General features: G+C 38.3%; 1 pseudogene; it reads right to left on the bottom strand.

Moving 5' to 3' along the window:
- Window positions 1-18,587: 18,587 nt before the first annotated feature.
- Window positions 18,588-19,225, bottom strand: LOC140692746 (diphosphoinositol polyphosphate phosphohydrolase 2 pseudogene; annotated as a pseudogene).
- Between the last annotated feature and the right edge of the window lie 717 nt (window positions 19,226-19,942).

The following is a 19,942-nucleotide window of genomic DNA, read 5'->3' as shown; positions in this document are numbered from 1 at the left end:
GGTGATCCTGCCCAGCATTCCATGGTAAAAAAATCTTTAATTTTCTGAAACAAGGAGGATGTCTGCCTGTCTCCATTAATCAAACTCTGAGTTTTCACCTGCTGAAAGTGACAGGATTTACTGCCCTTTATTTTCAGCATCTTAAGACATTATTCCACTGGGGAAAGCATCCAGGTAAGAATTGTTTTCTCCCTCAGCAGTGCCATTCCATGGCAACAGGAACACACCAACTGAGGGATGTTTTCTCCACTCTTTCCTGCCCCCAGGCTTTTTCACAAGCAAACAGTGAGGTCCATGGAGAAGGAGCTGCAACCATCTGTGCTCGCAGGACTCCACACTCTTCCAACTGGGAGTGCTCAGCTTTGAGCAGTTCATTAAGGAGTTAGTTGATACTTTTGTATCTGTTTGCATGGCCACCTTGTCTCCTTCTGTCACCCTAAAAGGGGGAAAGAAAAGGCCCCAGTTCTTGACTTACCCGAAAGATAAGAATTCAAATGGGAGATGAATGCATTGTGCAGTGAAATATTTTATTAGGAAAGGTGAAGTACCCCTCCAAGAACAGGAGGCAGGCTGATCCAAGTGCAGACAGCAATGGTCTTTTCTCCCTCCTCTTGTACCCTCACTTAAAGGTGGTCTTTTGATTGATCGATGGCTCTTGCCCCTGGAGTGCTCAGTCATGTTTGTCCCCTTTTGTGAATGCCCTTATCCATGATGAACACAGAAAAACCCATGGAGGGGCCTGAACCTCAATGCTAATTATATTACAATGAGCACTGGGTCTTGTCCGGTTAGGTTCTTGTCACTACCATGCAGTTCCAGCCTTTTAGTTCTAACTGGTTTCTTGCTGGCACTCACTTAAAAGAAGTAAAGCCCCTTTATGCTGGAGGCAGGCATTCCACCATCTTCTGGACCATCCTCCCTCTCCTCCACCTGTCAGCCTCGTGGCCCTGCTTATCTAAATACCTAACACTTCCAGTGCTCTGGGAGAGGTGAGGGATTGCCAGTGTCTTGTCTGTCTGGAGGCTCATGCCAGCGTTCCTCAAATTTTACCCTGATGATAGCCCTTCAAAGTCAGCACTCTGATGGGTTCAGCAGCAGTGTGATTTTGCAGATTTCCTAGCTTCTTCTTATGGTCTGATAAGTATTACACTCTTTCCATGTGTCTATCCTTAGATGGAACCAGGTCTCGGTAATACATGTGATTAAATCACTAATTATTCATGGTTACCAAGATTCCAGGTACTTTTGGTTATTATGTTATTAATATTTCATGATGAAACCAAAATAAAAATGTGTTCTCCTTTGAAATATGCCAAAATATAGCTTAAATCTAAATGTTTTATTTTTATTCCATTAAATTAAAAAAATACAGTTCCTGTCTATTTAAAGTAATAAGAAAGAGATTTGGGATTTTCTACATATACTTAGGGGAACCTATGTACTTGAAATATGTGACAACTTTTTATTGAATTTTTTATACGTATTGCACACATGAGGGTATCTATAAGCTCCATATGACTTAAAGTAAAATAATACTCTGATAACTGTAGAATTAATAATCATTTAAAAATATAGATGGCAAAGACACTTGAAGCCCTTGGAGGCTCCTCCCCACTAAATTCTCCTTTTTCTCTAGAGGTAACTCCTACCATGGGTCCTATGTTAACCAGTACTTTGCTAGTCTTTGTATTTTTACTGTAAATATATGTATCTGTGAAACATGCCATTTATTTTTGCCTGTTTGGAATTTTACATAAATTAAGCCATACTGCATACATATATGACAGAGTCTGGAGTTCCATCTGTGTTAATATCTATGTCTATAAGTGTGGACTTTCAGAACAGGGGACTCAAGAGCCGGACGGCCTTGTTTTGAATATTATATCATTAACTAAACAGCCTTCATAGAGAAGTTCCTTAACTTTCCTGTCCTGTTTCTTTGTGTGTAAAGCATATTGTCATATTAATTAAACAAATTAATGCAGTCCATTCATATAGCTAACTAACACAGCTCAAGGCTATATGACCCTTTAATTTTTAAAGCCCCTCCATTTTGAAGCGGCTTTATTTAAGGAATAGAAGACAGATTATAAATATCAGTGACAAAATAAAATATTAACTACAATAAGAAAAAAATCACAATTATAAATGTATTTCTAAATGTAACAAAAAAAACTGCCTATATAAACTCATTCTAGGACTACTTTCAGGTCCCTGGAAAGGCTTGTACAAATGAGGTGCTCAGAAACAAATTCCATCAGCTTCATGGCAAGTCTGACTCTGCATATGTAAAACACTTTGAATAATAGTTCTGTAAAAGTGAGTGATATTTTTATGTATTTTTATTGCGCATGTTAATAGAAATTTTTACAGTATTGTTTCCTTAAGTGAAATAAAATATAATTTAACTAATTACACGTACCATCAAATAATATTGTCACATAGAATTTTCATAGTTTTGGTTTTAGTTTTCTTTTGTTGTTGTTGGTCTCAAAGTTTATTGTTGCAGGGATTAAAACGAAGTTGAAACTAATGCTGTTATTCACTAGTGCAGTTAAATTCCTTCAGGCACATTTGAGACACGGAGTGAAAATTTGAAGCTTATCTTTCTGCAGTCAGGGGTGGGGGACGAGGGAGGGAAACACGCTTCAGCTCCGGGGGAGGGGGCTGTTTGCGAGTGTATGCGATGCGCGGTCCAGATCCGGGGTTGCCCGCAGGCAGCGGGGTTCCCGCGGGGCGATCACGTCTCCCAGCTACCGCCCTGGGTCTCTAGACCCCGCACGCTTGGGACGACCAGCAGCGCCCCAGCCCCTTCCACTCCAATTCGAACTCGCGGGTGGGCGTCAGAGGGCGCACATCTGTCCCGCTGGAGACATTTTCTCTCTCTGATACGGACAGCCCAAAGCCCCAGCTCCTGGAGCCGTGCTCTGACCCCAGACACTCGCCAGCCCTGCACTGGGGCCCGCGTGCCAGGACCTGAGCCCTCAACCTGCCTGGAGAGGGTCTACCCGGGGCCAGGGCCGGCCAAGTGGGCAGTCCTCCCTTCCACGCCAGGCCTAGATGCTGGATGTCCCCTCACCGCGTGTCCTGCCGCCCCTTCCCAGGTCCGAATCCCGGCTGGGCAACTTTCTGAGCGTCGCAGCCAGGTTAGGGACAGGGGTGCGCATCGCTGAACGGTGGCTCCCGCGCCGGGCTTACGTTGGAGCAGGAGCGGCGGAGCGGCCTTGGGCGCAGCCACTCCGCCTGTGCCCGCGGCGCGGGGCGCTCCGGTCTCGTCCTGGAGTTACTTTCTCTCTCGGTCCCAAACTTGGCAGCTCCCCTCCCGGCCTGGCCCCTGCTTCGCGCAGCCCCTCCCCTGCCCCTCCCCTTACCGCCTCCTCGCCCTGCTCTCCGGCTGCCCTCCCGCCGCTCCCACCCCCTGTCCTCCCCCTCTCTCCAGCGGCCTTCCCCGAGGGCCGGCGAGAAACCCAGCCCCCACCCGAGCCGGTAGCTGGCGCCCCACGGCGGCCAGCCCAGGCGCAGAGGGCAGCGATCCGGCTCTCAGTTACCCAGCGCGGCGCCCGCGAGCGGGAGCGTGCGGCCACTCCTGGCTGGGGGCTCAGCTGCGCCGCCTGGTGGTAGCTTTTCTACCAAATAACGCAGTTGCTTCACTTTTTGTTTGCTACCAATTTGAAATAAAAATTTTAATTCCTGTACATTTCGGTTTCTGCTCTGTTTCTTTGAATTGATACATGAATTTCTTTTACTTTTGGAAAGAAAGGTGTTAAGAGTAATGTATCTATCAAATTCAATATACATGTTTAATTTATATTTCACTGTGCTATTTTAAATATCTAAGTAAATAGGCCAGTAAGAAGTTTCCATCATTTTTAGAAAACCACATAAATTTTTAGATAATAGTATTTCTTTGACCTTCAATAATTAGAAGCTTACTTAAATTACTTTTATTGCTATTTTATAAACATATATTGTGTACACATAAAAAGCTAGAAAAATAGTTTTCACAATATTGCAAAGTAAAAATCATACTGACATTATCAAACTTAGAAAGGAAATGACTTTAATGTCACTGTATATCAAAGCAATGTATATTACACAGAAAACCACATTTAAAGTGTACTATGCAGAGACCATGTTATTTAGAACCGTGAGGGCAAACTTAATATGAAATGGGAAAATAAACTTAACTTTAAAATTGACCACATTGTAACAGACAGAATTTATCTTTTAGATCGTGACAAATGCCTGTGATTAAACACAGGTCTGAAATTCAGCTGCTGGAGTCCAGTGTAATCACACCTGATGTTTACTGCCTTGCATATTCTGACTGAAAAGTGTTCATCACCTACAGGTTGTCAAACCTTGTGATTATTATTCTCACACAATATATAACAGTCAATAAGCACTAGCCATACAATTTTCAAAATTTTAGAAATGTACTAGAAATTTTCTCTCTCCCCAGTTCCCTTCTGTACCGTCTTGAAAATAAAATTAGCAATCAACTCAATATAATACATTATTTTAGGTTTTTCCTATTAACTTTCCAGATACTAGCACCCTAAGGCAACTGTTTATTAGTGTTGAGGCCTATAAAGATTTAATCACTGAGGAAATATTTATGGAGTATCTATTAGCAGCAAGACCATAGAGATGTAATAGGGGTTCTGAATAAGTCAAGATTTTGTCCCTGAATATAAGAAGTGTCGGTTCTAAGGCCGTGGCTCTCCCTGGTGACTGAGCATCACAATCACACATTTGATTTCCTCTGTTTAAGATTGGGAGAATGCTGAGAAATTCAAAGAGTAAAAATCAGAAATGCTGAATCAGGATGGAGGTTAAGAGTAGAATTGATGTATCTGTGTTAAAGAATAACTCAACAGGTGATTTTGATGTTTGGCTAAAGTAGTGGAGAATTGGGAAAGAGGAAGATGGGTTAGTAATTGTAAAATCACAACAGCAGGTCAGTTCTGTATTCTGACTGGTTGGATGCCAATCTTAGACCATTGCTTTGACAGATGTCTTATTCTGCTGGGCTTCTGTGACAAAATCCTACCACATTAGTGACATAAACAACAAAAATGTCTTTCTCACAGTTCTGAGGCTAAGTCCAAGATCAAGGTATGAGCACGTTAATGTCCTGGGTGAGGGCCCCACCTTATGGCTCATAGCAAGTCTTCTCCTGTGTTCTCAAATGATGGAATGGGTGAGAGATCTCTGTGGGGTCTCTTTTCTAAGGGCACTGACCAATCCTTGGGGGCTTTACCCTCACAAACTAATCACCTCCCACAGGCACCAGGATTTCAACAGATGAACTGTGCGGTGGGGCACACAAATATTCAGCCCATAGCAGTCGATGACCCCCAAACTTAATTTAACCTCAGTATGTTTCAGTTTGCTTGTATATAACATGGGGCTAATAGTAGTGCATTTTAAAAAGATAGTTTAAAGGATGAAATTTAATTATTTATTTAAATTCTTAATCACAGTGCCTGATATATTTAAGTGATCAATAAATATTTATCGAGTTTTAATTAAAGTGTAGAGAAAAGATCCATGCTTTATTCAAAGTGGGGAAGCAATATTAAAATATGACTTATTCAGAAATGCTGTCTGGAATGGTGATTGTAAAGTTGAATCTGGAAGATTCTGCTTCCAATTAGAAGAAAGAGGAAAAAACATGAAAAGATATATAAGTTAGAAATGATCACACAATATTCTGATTGAAACAATATCTAAATTAAAGGGATTTCCTGTTGCAGAATGACACAGATAGCAAAATAAGATACTTTAATAAACATTCTCAAGGTTATATTTTTGGATAATTTTCACTTCATTTGGTGAAGGGATCTTGATTATAGCAGATAGCGAAGGGCTGTGCTTTCTAGACAGCCATATAGGAAAACGGTGGAAAACTTGTTTATTTCAGGTCTTAAGGGTTATTTTTAAAAGATTATTTGAAAATAGACTTTAAAAATACGTTATGCAGTTTGGGATAAAAGAATATATAAATGTAATTACAAATACCAGATATACTTTGTGTTTGGATGATCGTTTCCAGTTATTCTCATCCAGCAAAGGGGCTCATCTTTGTTCTGATATGGTCCCCTGAACTGTTCTGCTTGTGACAAAGCTTTCTCATACTTGCATCCCTGTGTGCTTGTCTTATCTTTTTATTTTTTTTAACATTTTTTATTGATTTATAATCATTTTACAATGTAGTGTCAAATTCCAGTGTTCAGCACAGCTTTTCAGTCATTCATGGACATATACACACTCATTGTCACATTTTTTCTCTGTGAGTTATCATAACATTTTCTGCATATTTCCCTGTGCTATACAGTGTAATCTTGTTTATCTATTCTACAATTTTGAAATCCCAGTCTATCCCTTCCCACCCTCCACCCCCCTGGTTACCACAAGTCTGTATTCTCTGTCCATGAGTCTATTTCTGTCCTGTATTTATGCTTTGTTTTTGTTTGCTTGTTTGTTTTTGTTTTTTAGATTCCACATATGAGCGACTTCATATGGTATTTTTCTTTCTCTTTCTGGCTTACTTCACTTAGAATGACATTCTCCAGGGGCATCCATGTTGCTGCAAATGGCATTATGTTGTCCGTTTTTATGGCTGAGTAGTATTCCATTGTATAAATATACAACATCTTCTTTATCCAGTCACCTGTTGACGGACATTTAGGCTGTTTCCATGTTTTGGCTATTGTAAATAGTGCTGCTATGAACATTGGTGTGCAGATGTCATCCTGAAGTAGGGTTCCTTCTGGATACAAGCCCAGAAGTGGGATTCCTGGGTCATATGGTAAGTCTAGGAATACCTAGTCTTTTGAGGAATCTCCACACTTTTTTCCATAGTGGCTGCAACAAACTGCATTCCCACCAGCAGTGTAGGAGGGTGGGCTTGTCTATATTACACACAGGTTATCTTACTGTTACACTTCTGGTCATCGAGAATTATTTTCGGCTTGTGAGATTTTTCAAAATATTTTTAACTTGAATCATCCTGAATTGATACCCGCAGAGGTTTGACCTCTTTCATATGATACCCGGCCATGTGTCCACTACCTGTCTTGGTGCTAAATGGACGGATGACTCTGGCCTTTCTGTTTGGAATCTCTGTTCTACTGCCTAAATCCTAGCCCAGGAACCCTGTTATTCATGATAGCCTGCGGTGGTGTTGGGGGTGTTATCAAACAGTAGTGCTACATGGTGATGTCTTTGTTAGGGTCTAAGCCTCAGATCCTCTCCCATTGTCCAGGTCATGAGGCTTTTCCTGTAAGTCCACAAAAGCTCCCCCTGGGAGCTTCAGAAACATGATATGCATAATCTTCTATAATATGACATTGAGAAATGTTATTTTATTTGATATTTATTAAGAGTATATTCTTCTTGAGCTAAATAATATGGACTCCAGAACACACAGGATGTTTCCCTTTCTCTTCATCCCCTCCTCTTCACCCTCTCTTTGACTTTCTTCATGGTGAGAATATTTTCATCATTTGAGACCTAGATTCAACAGCCACATAATAATTTTTTTGATTGCCATCAGTCTGTGTCTATCAGTTGGAGGGAAGCCATTTTTAACAGATATGCACATGTTGTGAATACATGTAAATTCAGAAATACAATAGAGTAGATTTTTGGAGCCATGCTTTGTGGATATTGCTAAGTCCCTGGATACTACCATATTTTAAAAATACAGGGATAAAAAATAACAGATGAGGGAAAGTTTTCTTAAACAAATGATGCTGACACAATTAGTTACAGTTTAGAAAAAGAAGTAAAGATGGATACTTACTTCCTTAAAAAAAATTGAAAGGAAATGTTAAAGGGTTTGATGGAATTGTTTCAACAATAAGGGAATGAGTGAAATGTATCAGGAAATGTATTAAATTAGAATGAAAAAGGGTTTTCTAATCATAAAGTTGACATAAATAATGAAAAAAAATCCCAATCAAAAATGTTCTACACAAAAATTAAAAGATGAGGCATACATTAAAAGTAAAATTGAAGAACAAACATGAAAAATAGTAAACTCAAAACTTTAAAACTGGAAAAGATAATAAACGATTCTTAGAGGGTACATCCTAATCATTACCAAATATATGAACAAAAACATTTAAATAACACCTATACTAAGAGATACTGAAAATGTGCAAATCACAGCTTAAGAAGACATGTGCACCATCTCCTCCTGGTCATCCTCATTCTCTGCTGCTGAGACAGTGAAGACACCACTTTTGACTCTAGTTCACATTTTGTTCTTTCCTGACCTCAGGAGATCTGTCAACTTTTCTTCCCTTTACCCATGCATTTCCACTGTATTTCTACCCTCTCTTCTTCAGATCTATCAGGATTTTTGACCTCCTTTGATTTGGGCATTTTTCTCTCTGCTTGCTTCTTTGTTCTCCTTTCCTGTCTTTATTCCTATTTCAGTTCATGATTGACAAGGTCAGCAGTGTGTGTAGGGGCTTAAATGCCTGGCCTCTGGAGGAAACCTACTGGTGTCTGAGCCTAGCTCTGCTAACTAGGGGCCAAGTGAAACTAAGAAGATGACTTGACTTCTCAGTATCCTCTGCTCTAAAATGGGAGGATTGTAGTAGTCTCTTGTCATTGGTTTGTTATAAGATCAAATATGTCAATATGTATGGATTACCTAGACTAAGTATCTGGCATATAATAGCTGCTATGTAAGTAGGATTCAAATGCACTGATGATCTGTTTTTTCATTTTGCATACATAGTTGGGGTTACTATATTTCAAGCTTACAGTGTTTTGTAATTCAGTGTTTCTTCTTTAGAGAAACATATTGATCATTCTTTCTAGATTTCTAATTTTTAAAAATTCATAAGGATTCCATTAGCCAAAGTGATATATGGCTTTATTTTAATATAATTAACTTTTCATTTTTATGTACTCCATACATAATTTATTTTTAATAACAACTTTATTGAAATATAATTCTCATGTGATAAAATTAACCCCATAAATGTGCAATTTAGTGGTTCCTAGTATATTCCCAACATTATTAAGTCATGAAAACTATTAAACTTTAGAATAATAGGATTCCATAGCTATTAGTGGTTACTTCTATCACCCCACCCCCTCAGCTCCTGGTAAGACTAACCTATTTTCTATCTCAATAGTTTAGGCAATTCTGGACGTTTTCATATAAACTGATCCCTACAACTGGAGGCTGTTTTCATTATCGTAATGTTTTCAAGATTCATTTATATTGTAGTATATATCAGTACTCTATTCATTTTAATTGGTAAAAAAAATAATTCTATTTTGTATAGGTATTCAATTTTGCTTTTGCCCATTCATCAACTGATAGCTTTTTGAGTTGTTTTCACTTTTGGTTACTATAAACATTCGTGTATATTTTGTGTGTAGACATATGTTTTTATTCTTTTGGATATATGCCTAGGAATGCAATTGTTACACACATAATAACTCTGTGTTTAAATTTTGAGGAACTGTAAAACTGTTATTTAGAGTGGGTACACCATTTAATATTCACACCAGCAAAGCTGAAGTTTCCAACTTTTCCACATCCTTCCAAAAGTTGTTATTGTCCTTTTTTTCCATTTTAACCATCCTAGTATGTGTGAAGTTGTATCTCATAGTGATTTTTATTTTCATTTCATGTCATGAGGCTGGACATTTTTTAATGTACTTATTTTTTATGTGCAGTGTGTAAATATTTTTGAACAATATCTTTTAAAATCCTTCAAGATGTACTGCAGATAATGGTTATCATGTCTCTTTTCATGCCAATTTTTTTTTTTTTTGCCTGGAGGCACAGGCTAGAACTTGGGAGTAGCAGGCACCTTTGTCTTTATGACTTAAAAGATAATGATTTTAGTGGTTCACTGGTGATTAGTACAGGTTTTTGTAGAAATGCTTTTTCAGGTTAATACGGTGCCTTTGCATTCCTAGTTTCCCAAGAGGTTTTTTATAAAAAATTTATTATGAATTGATGTTTACATTTAAGGCTTTTTGTATATCTGCTAAGATGATTATATAGCTTTTATAATTAAGCTCTTAATGTGGTGAATTACATTGATACCTTTTCAAGTATTGAACAGTCTTTTATTTCATTCTTGAGGTAAACCCTACTTGGTTATGAAATATCAAGTACGTTCTAAATTGTATTTGCATATATTTGGGATTTCTGTATCAATATTCAAAAGTGAGATAATTTTCCTTTCTTGTACTAGTTTAATGCAGTTTGTATATCAGAATTTTACTGCCTTTGTAAAATGAAATTTTTAGCTTTCTTTCTCTATTCTTTGAAACAGTTTATATGTTAGGAATTATTTATTCTGTAAAGCTTTAGTAAAATATGACATTCTTTTGGGAAACATATTGGATATTTTTATTTCAAAAATTACTAGTGTCAATTGCTGTAGCAGATGTTCATAAGATCCAGAATTTATATCTAAATCTTTAGATGAAATCTTCCTTAGATATATGGTCTCTAATAGTCTTCCTTAGATTGCCTTTAGATGACTTTTTAGCACTTGGAGAATAGCATGTCTCTTCTGGTTACACACATTCTATTTTTTTTAAATCTTCAAAAATTTTACATTGTTCTTTATTGAGATTAATCTCATTAGTTTTGATTCATCATTACAGCTGAGGTGTTTTAATTTTTATTTTGTTTAAATTATTTAAAACATTTTTTTGTCTTTAAAATATTTTATTTTGAAACAACTTTAGAGCCACAGGGAGTTGTAAAGAGAGTTTAGAATCTTCTATTTACTCTTCTTTCCGTTTCCTCCAAAGGTTACATCTTACACAAATATAGTTCAACATCATAACCAGAGGTTTGACATTGATACAATGTAAGTGCAGTTCTCCGTTATTTCATCCCGTGTGTGGATTTCTGTAATCAGCACTACAGTCAAGATACAGAACCGCCTCATAATCGCAAAGATCATTTCTGAGCTATTTCTTTATAATTACACACTCCCTCTCCCCTCCACTATTCCTGACCTCTGACAGCCACTCATCTGTTTCCATCTCTATAATTTTATTTCAAGGATTCTTGGTATATACTAGATATGAGTACTTTGTCAGATGTGTGTAATTTCTCCCATCACATAGCTTGCCTTTTCATCTTCTTCCCAGGGTCCTTTGCTGAGCAAAAGTTTTAACTTTTGATGAATTGTCTTCTTGATTCATTGATTTTTCTCTATTTTTTATTTTACATTTCATTAATTTCCTCTCTTTCTTTCCTTTCATTTGCTTGCTTTGGGTTTATTTTTATCTTCTTCTAGGTTATTAAGGTGAGAACTTAGATTATTGATTTGAGACTTTTTCTCTTTTCTAAAACTTTTCCTTTTGGCACTGCTTTAGTTATGTTCCACACACTTTAATATTTTGTATTTTCCATTTTCATCCTGTTAATATAGGTTTTAGTTTCCCTGAGCCTTCCTCTTTGATCCATAGATTATTTAGAACCATGTTTTCAGTTTCCAAGTGTTTGAGGGAATTTTCTCATTACCCATCTGTTGCTGATTTCTGGGTTAATTCCATTGTAGTCAGAAAGCATTTTCTGTATAGTTTCCATTCTTTTAAAGTTGTTGAGGTTTTTATTATGGTCAATATTAGGTTTATTTTGGTCCTCTGTGCACTTGAAAACAATGCGCATTCTGCTTCTGCTGGGCAGAGTGCTCTCTTCGTGTTGGTTAGACCCTGCAGGTTGATAGTATTGTTGAGTCCCGTATCCTTGCTGAGTTCCCCTCTACTTGTGCCATCAGTTGCTGAGAGAAGGGATTGAAGTCTGCAGCTGTAACTGTGCACTCTTCTACTTCTCCTTTTGGTTTTTGCTTCATGTACTATGCAGCACTCTTCTTTGGTACATACAAAATTAGAATTGCTATGTCTTCTTGATGGATTGACTTTTGATCATTATTTGATATCCCTCTCTGTTAGTGGTAATTTTCTTTGCCATAAGTTTTAATTTATCTGATAGCAATGTGTCCGCTCATACTTTCTTTGATTAATGCTTATTTGGAATATCATTTTTCATCTTTCTAGTTTTAACCTACATATAGGCAAACATTCGAGATGTAGTGGTTTTGGTTCCAGACCACTGCAATAAAGCAAATATCACAAGAAAGCCAGTCATATGAAATTTTAGTTTCCCAGTCCATTTAAAAGTTATGTTTATACTGTGCTGTAGTCTGCTAAGTGTGCAAAAGCATTATGTCTTAAACAACAATGTATGTACCTTAATTTAACAATATTTTATTACTAAAAAATGCTAATCATCACCTGAACCTTCAGTGAGTTGTGGTAGTTACATCAAAGTTCTGTGATCACAGATCTCCATAAAAAAATAATAATGAAACAGTTTGAAGTGGTCTGAGAATTACCAAATGGTGACACAGAGACACCAATTGAGCAAATGCTGTTGGAAAAGTGGTGCTGATAGACTTGCTTGATTCTGAATTCCCACAAACCTTCAAATTGTAAAACTCAATAAACTGAAGGGTAGTAAAACAAGTATGTTTATATACTGTTAAACTGAAGAGATTCTTATAGACAACACAGAGCTCAGTCATTTTTTTAATTGACTTTTTTAACTGGTGTGTTTAGACCACTTAGATTTATTGTAGTTATCGATTAGTCCTTTTTCGTTTGTTCTGCTTTTCACTTCTCTGTTTTGCTTTACCTGACTTCTTGTGGATTACCTGAAAATGTTTTAGAACATAATTTTGAGTTATCTGTGGTGTTTTTCAGTGCTTTTCTTTGTGTATCTTTTTTTTTAAAATTGAAGTTGAGTCAGTTTACAATGTTGTGTCAGTTTGTGGTGTACAGCATAGTAGTTCAGTCATACAGATATATTCATTTTCATATTCTTTTTCATTATAGGTTACTACAAGATATTGAATATAGTTCCCTGTGCTGCAGTTCTTTGTGTATCTTTTTAAGTGGTTACTGTAACTATTACATTATATACACATAACTTTTCTTAGTCTGCTGTTGTCAACACTTACCAGTTTGTTATGATAGTCTTGTATGTTTCCTCTTCACAGAGTGAGAAGCACAACAGCATTATAATTTTTGCTTCAAATACCAAACAAAATTTAGCAAACACAGGAGGAGAAAGAAACTGTAATTGTCCATATTTGTACTATTTTTATTGTTCTTCCTTCCTTCCTGATGTTCCAGGATTCCTTCTTTTATCATTTTCTCTTTGTTTTATCCATTCTTTTACAGTATATATGTTGGTTGACATATTCTGTTAGTTTTTTTCATCTGAGAATGTTTTATTTTGCTATTTAAAATCTTTATTGATACAACATTGTAAGCTGACTATACTTCAGTTAAAAATATATGCTTAAAGTAAAAATATTTTCTTTTGTTGAAGTACAGTCCATCTACAATGTTGTTACTTTTTGGTGTACCACAGAGTGACTCAACTTTATATATATAAGCCATTATGAGATACTGAATTCCCATGCTGTACAGGAGGACCTTGTTGTTTATCTATTATATAGATAATAGTTAGTTGATTTGCTCTTCATTTTTGAAGGATATTTTTGCTGAATACAGAATTCTCAGTGGGCAGATCTCTCAAAACTTAAAAAATATGTAACTTCCTTTAGGGCTCCCTGATTTCTGATGAGAAATTTCCTGGAGGCATTCAGAATTTTTCCTTTGGTCTTTAGATTTTAGTTGTTTGACTATAATATGTCAGAGTGGACTTCTTTGGGTTAAGATCCTGTTTGGAGTTTGTTCAGTCTTAAATATTTAGGTTTGCTTATTTATTTATTTATATTTATTTATTTATGACAAATTTGGCAAAATTTTAGCCATTATTTCTTTGAATACTTTTCCAGCCCTACTTCTTTATCCTCTCTGGGACTCAGAATGCATGAATTTCATATTCATTGATATTGTGCCCATCTGTCCCTGATGCCCTGTTCATTTTTCAGTCTATTTTCTCTTTGTTTTTCAGATTGGGTAATTTCTATTGTCCTGTCTTCAAGTTCAGTGATTCCTCTGTTCTTTTCTGCTGTTGAGTCCATGTATTGAGATTTTTATATCAGGTATTGTTATTTGGTTCTAAAATTTCCATGTGGCCTTTTACCTTTGCTGTGATTTTGTGTTTCTTTGCTGACTTTTTTGTTTGTTTGTTTTTCATTTGTTTCAGGTGTGTTTGTAGTTGCTCACTGAAGCATTCTGTGATGGCTTTTAAAGTCTTGCTTGGTAATTGTTACCTGTGTCATGCCAGTGTTCGTATCTGTCCATCATCTTTTCTCATTTCAGTTGAGATGTTCCTGATTCTTACTATGTTGAGGGAATTTTTGTTATTCAGTGCTGGACATTTTGGGTATTATATTATGAGGTTCCAGATCTTATTTAAATATTATGTTTTTGTAAGTCATTTCTGTTATTGCTCCAGCAGGGAGAAGGGGATAATGCCAGTTAGGAATTGAAGCTCAGATTTAAATCTTGGCCTTTGCTGACACTCATTTGGGGAGGGGCTCCATGTTACTTCTGATTGTGGACAAGAGTTCGAGCTTCCCCCCAAGGCCTCTGCAGGTACCATCTGGCTGGGATGGCAAGGGGTGCCCTGCTGTCATTGGTGGAATTCCTGATGTTCCACTGGGCCTCCTGTCATAACCCCAACATGGAGGCAGTGGAGGGGGATGGAGGTTCTGGTTCCGCATGTGGTGTCTACACTGCAGGTGGGGGCTTGTTTTCCTGTAATGCTTGGCTGGAGTCAGGCAGTTACTGGTAAGTTTTCTGTGTTTCCACTGTCCTTTCATCTCCTTTGGCTAGAGAGAGCAGGCTTTCTGGGGACCTTTTTCATTTGCTCCCATTGGTGTTTCTGGGTTGTTGGCTTCCCTGGCACCTAGTGTGGGATGCATGAGACAAAAAGAAAACTCAGGAAGTCACCACTGTGTAGTTCCTCAGGTCCAGATCCCTGGCCAGTCTGCCACATTCTCTTCACCTCTCAGCATTTCTTATGTTTATTTCAAATATAAAGCCTAGGGAGTCTAGCCGTGCTTAGTGGGAGGAGCAGGAAAAAGTATGTTTATCCATCTTTCCAGAAGCAGAAGTCCAAATTTAATTAACTTTGAATGGATAATACATTCCTGTGACATACAAGTTGAGTGGTATAAAAAGAAGTTACAGTGAAATTAACATTCTCCCACTCAATTCCCCTCTTAGATGGCGATAGTGCTCCTGGTTACGTGTGCTTCCTTCTGAGGTAACTTTACAGATACCAGCAGACGTACACAGATGCATTGTTACCCAGGTGGTGGCATACTGCATACACCGTATGACATCCTGTTTTTTTCTCATAACACTCCATTTTAGTGAACCTTCTGGATTCATACAAGAAGAACTGCTTCTCCATTTTTCATGGCCTCATGCTGTTCCAGTGCATGGAGATGCCATGTGTATGAAACCACTTGCACTGTTTAGGTGTTGGTCCTGTTACCTGATATATTTATTTGCCCTTCCATCTTGGAGCTTCTGCACATTTCTTGTGTTTTCTGTGTACACCTAAGTCAGGGTCCTGTGTAAGCTGAAGTTTGTTGGAGACAGCTGCTGGTGAATGAAGTCTTCATTCTATGATAAGTCATCTGTATACTCCATAAGTATTTGGAGATACTCATTACAGCTGCTCTCCTAGACTTGGTTCTCCATCATGTTCACAAGGGCTCTTTGGTCCACAGATTGCTTTTCATAGGTGCCAACAAAAGATTTTGAGCATAAGCTCTATATATCCTTATTCACTTTCATGGGTTTAGGTGCTTCCACATAATAGATAACAGAACTTAAGTGCTTTGTTCTTATTTCTAAAGGGCACAAAAACACAGGTCTACTATGATTTGGGGTCAGAGTACTTGTATCTACCTTTTGGGAGAGATAAGATTTACTTTGTTATCATTTAAATTTTTGAGCGTGGTAGTTTCATTCTCACTAAATTAGCACTTTTTCTTTAGGGTGGTGATTTTTTCTTTTGAGTAGAAATATTGCCCTCAAATTCTTGGTGAACTTGAGTAAAGTCATGAATTGAAGAAACTTTTTGCCTTTGTCTCTTTATAGTCTTTCATGTTCACTTGGCAGTTTAATTCTAAATCCATGCATAATTTAGTTTGATCTTGCACAGAGGATGGAGTCTGGAACTTGCACTGTTAGGCTGGAACTTTCACTGATATACTGTGTGAGGATTTTTTTTAATTTCAATTTTTTAATTTGATATTTCCAAATATATAAAACATCAAGATTCTTACACCAGTTATCTCAAATGAGACCATGAAAAGCAATTTTAAAGTGTATACAACAATCATTCCCCCCTTCAGTTTTGCTACTTTATACAACTATGTGATTGACAAAAAATTGATTGGCATGTGCCTAATTGGAAAATTTCACCTTGTTTACAAAAGAAAAAGGAAGAAATTAAGAAAACTCAAAATCAAATATGTAGGATACTTGCTACTTTGTGTCTGCAAGTCAATTTACAAACTTTTTTTTTAATTTAGTAGGCACATGGGACTGAAAATTTTAGCTGCCCAGTTTTATCCAACTACCTGACAGAAAGCAGTCCCAACACTCTGTAAACTTTGAAGGACTGAGAGAGTAGGCACTATTTTTATCTGTATTAGATTCAATTGTTAAGCCTGCAAATGTAGGCTTTTTTCTCTTAACAGAAATAAATCTTCTCAGGGCTTTTCCTATACCTTCAGTGGGCTGAGATCAAGAATAGTGAAGAACCCCTCATGTGAAATTTAAAGTGTGACAACTCTGAAGTATTCTGATGCATTATACAAAATTTTGCTAGTTTCATAGACCAAAGACAGGTGGTTTGCCAAATGGCACTGAAGAAAATCCTGACCCAAGTGGCACTATTGGTCCAAATATTACTGACAAAAGAAAATGATACAACAATATTTATAGGCTCACCTTTAAGAAATAGTTGACATTAATACTGTACATATTTTACACAACAAATACATAGTCCAAGAGCTTATAAAAGAAATTCATGCATTATTACCTCTGAGAATATCAATGTACAAGATACCCAGCCCCCCCAGTACTTGTGACATTCCATGTGGACAGTGTTATGTACAAAAACAATGCAATTTCTCTGCTGTGTTCAGTATATAATTTAAAGAAACTTCAGAGATTACTGAGGAAAAAACTTGGTCCACTGAAGATTGACAACACATGTTAATCTGTGGGAGATTTGAATATTTCCTTTTCTTAAAAAAAAACCCAGAACACAACCTCTGTACAAAGAAAAATATAAAAATTCTGGAAGATCATGTCTGATCACACTACATAATTTAGAATGAAGTGTCACTGGTTTAAAGTGTTTCTGTCTTACTCATTCCTTTGACAGCATTAATTTGTGAAGTAATACACGTACTTAGCTCAGCTGCTTTTATGGCACAAGAGCTCAGTTTCAAAATGGTGGCACTGATTTTCCTTATAACAGCACTATTTTCTCACAGCAATTATATTTTTAAAGGTTAACAATTTGTAGAACAAATGTCTAACTACGCTTATTCCTACTTTATACTCAACAGTTATGATCTTTACAAAAAGCTAATATCTACATAGAGAACCATCTTTTACTTGCCCCATCTCATCTCTGACTTGGTTGAGGAAGTACAGGCATTTCAGACTAGGAATATATGTGTTTTAGATGGGATACTTGGATTTATGTGAATATAAAAATAAGACAAAATAATTCTTATTCAGGTACATTCCAGTGTTCCAGTAGTTAGTTACATGATAAATAGTACCTATCTGCTGACCACCTACAAGAGATGAGACATTCTGAGGCACCCTAACAATCTAGGTCTGTAACAGCTGAACAAGAAGGTCATTTTACTCAATTGTGATGCCATCACCACTGACTGGTATTTAAGGTGTTTACTGGTAACCAGCAAGTTTAACTGAAGAGATGTCACTAAATTCAAACTGAAAATATATATTTAAAAGCAGCAATTTACATTGAGGGAAATATGGTTCTTGTGTGTTCTGTGTAAAGAGAGATTATGAATAAAGGGAATTGGCAACTGAGCACTCTAATTCAATTCCATGAATACAGGTTCCATGATAAGATATCTTCTACATGCATTTTGCTTACAGTAATGGTCTAAAAATCATCAGCTCTATAGAGTTAAACTCTGTATTAAAGGACTATTGAGTTACAGGGGAATTGGCCATATCAGGTAGCTAGTGACATAGTACCAGTTGTGAAAATTGAGATAAATGAGTTGACAAATGGATTCATTGAATATGTTAATATTGTGAAAGAGAAAACAATTGACGGGGATAATATACCCACAAGTAAGCTGATCTGAAAAAACCACAGACTGACATCAAATGGATAAAAAATACTGGGGAAAAAGTGAAAATGTCAACCAAAATAACAAGGTGGGTGGGCTGGGTGGGAGAGCATATTTAAGGCATCTAAAAAAAATTCCACATGGCTTTGGCTTATTAAAATATTTTACACTATTTTTTTAAGATGATTTTAAAGCGCCTAAAAAACATGCAGATTGTTAAAAAAAAAATCCTGCATGACAAATTCAGTTTGTAAGCGTCATTAAGATTTTTGCCAAGGAAAATAAAGAAGCCTCTGCCCACGAGATTGCACATGGTGAAAGAGGTCCTTCCAACCCTGTCTATGTTATGCTAGATGGCAGCCCAGAGGTTCGCTGTGCAGCAGCTACAAACAAGGTATTATTATCTGGAAGGGAAGGGACTGTGGAATTTCCACTGGTTGGCAAGCAACCCAGCTTTAATTTTTCCAGATACTCTGCATGTACAGGCTTATGACACTGGAGAACTTTGAAGGCATCCTTTACTTTGAACCACTCTGTCTTCCTTCCTGTATTAACAGAATCTTCCCAGTCTTCTAATATTTCAGTGACAGTAAGGACGTAGACATATGTCCTGTGCTTTCTGTCTTGGTTCTCAAATATGCCCAGGAGTCTGCCTGACTTTCCTTTGACTCCAGCCTCTTGGTAAGCCTCCCTCACGGCAGCACCGGCAGGCTCCTCCTGGGGCTCCAGTCCTCCTCCTGGGTCAGTCCATTGGTCTGGGACCAACGGCTGCCCACCAGTAGCACCTCATCCTCCTGCTTGCTCCGGAAGCACAGGGACGCAGTCCGCTTCTTGAAGCCCTCGCGGTCCTAGGTCCGCAGACTGTGGGGCTTGGACCTCATCGCAAAGGCGGGCTCTCACTGCCGCGGCTCCTGCGGAGGCCGCTACCCCGCCCGGGGTTGGGGGCGAGGGCGAGTAGAGGCTCAGGGCGGTGCGGCCGGTCAGTCCCGGAGCCGGCGGCCGCTCTCCCCTGCTCCCTCCCGCCGCCGCCTCCACCCAGGGCAGACCGGGCGCAGGGCGGGAGGAGACGGCTGCAGGGGCTCCCGCCGGCCCGGCAGCAGCGCCGCTGCCGCGCGGGCGTCTGGGGTCGGCTGCGGGCCGTCCCGTCAGGGCCCTCTGACGTGCTGCGTGTGCACAGGTGGCTGCGCGATGCCCGTCAGTGCGCCGTCCCTGGCGGGGCCTGCGTTCGGGGACGGGTGTGTTTGTGTCTGCAGTTGCCCCAGTCCGTTCTGGCCCTCCAGACCTCCCCAGTCCCACTCTCGTCCTCGTGGTCCTGATATTCCTGCTGCTTCTGCCCTGGATGCTTTCTCTGGGCTCCGCCCCCAGCACGTCCACATCACCCCTGCTGCCTTAGTCCTGCAGAAATCCTGCCCTTTGGATTTGTGCCACCTTCTGTAAGTTGAAAGCTTCTGGACTAAGTGCGGCAGAAAATTGGAGTCAGAAGAGGAGGTGAGCAAAGTGATTTCTGTCCTGTACCTCTTTTTTTTTTCTACCTTTTCAACCTATTATTTCAAGATGCCTTTCTGAGGACAAGGATTAAAATTCACTCCCTTAGCTTT

Source organism: Vicugna pacos, unplaced genomic scaffold (assembly GCF_048564905.1).
Source record: "Vicugna pacos unplaced genomic scaffold, VicPac4 scaffold_16, whole genome shotgun sequence".
Lineage (NCBI taxonomy): Eukaryota > Metazoa > Chordata > Mammalia > Artiodactyla > Camelidae > Vicugna > Vicugna pacos.
The sequence above is the reverse complement of the archived record's forward strand: the minus strand, read 5'-3'. Positions and strand labels throughout refer to the sequence as shown.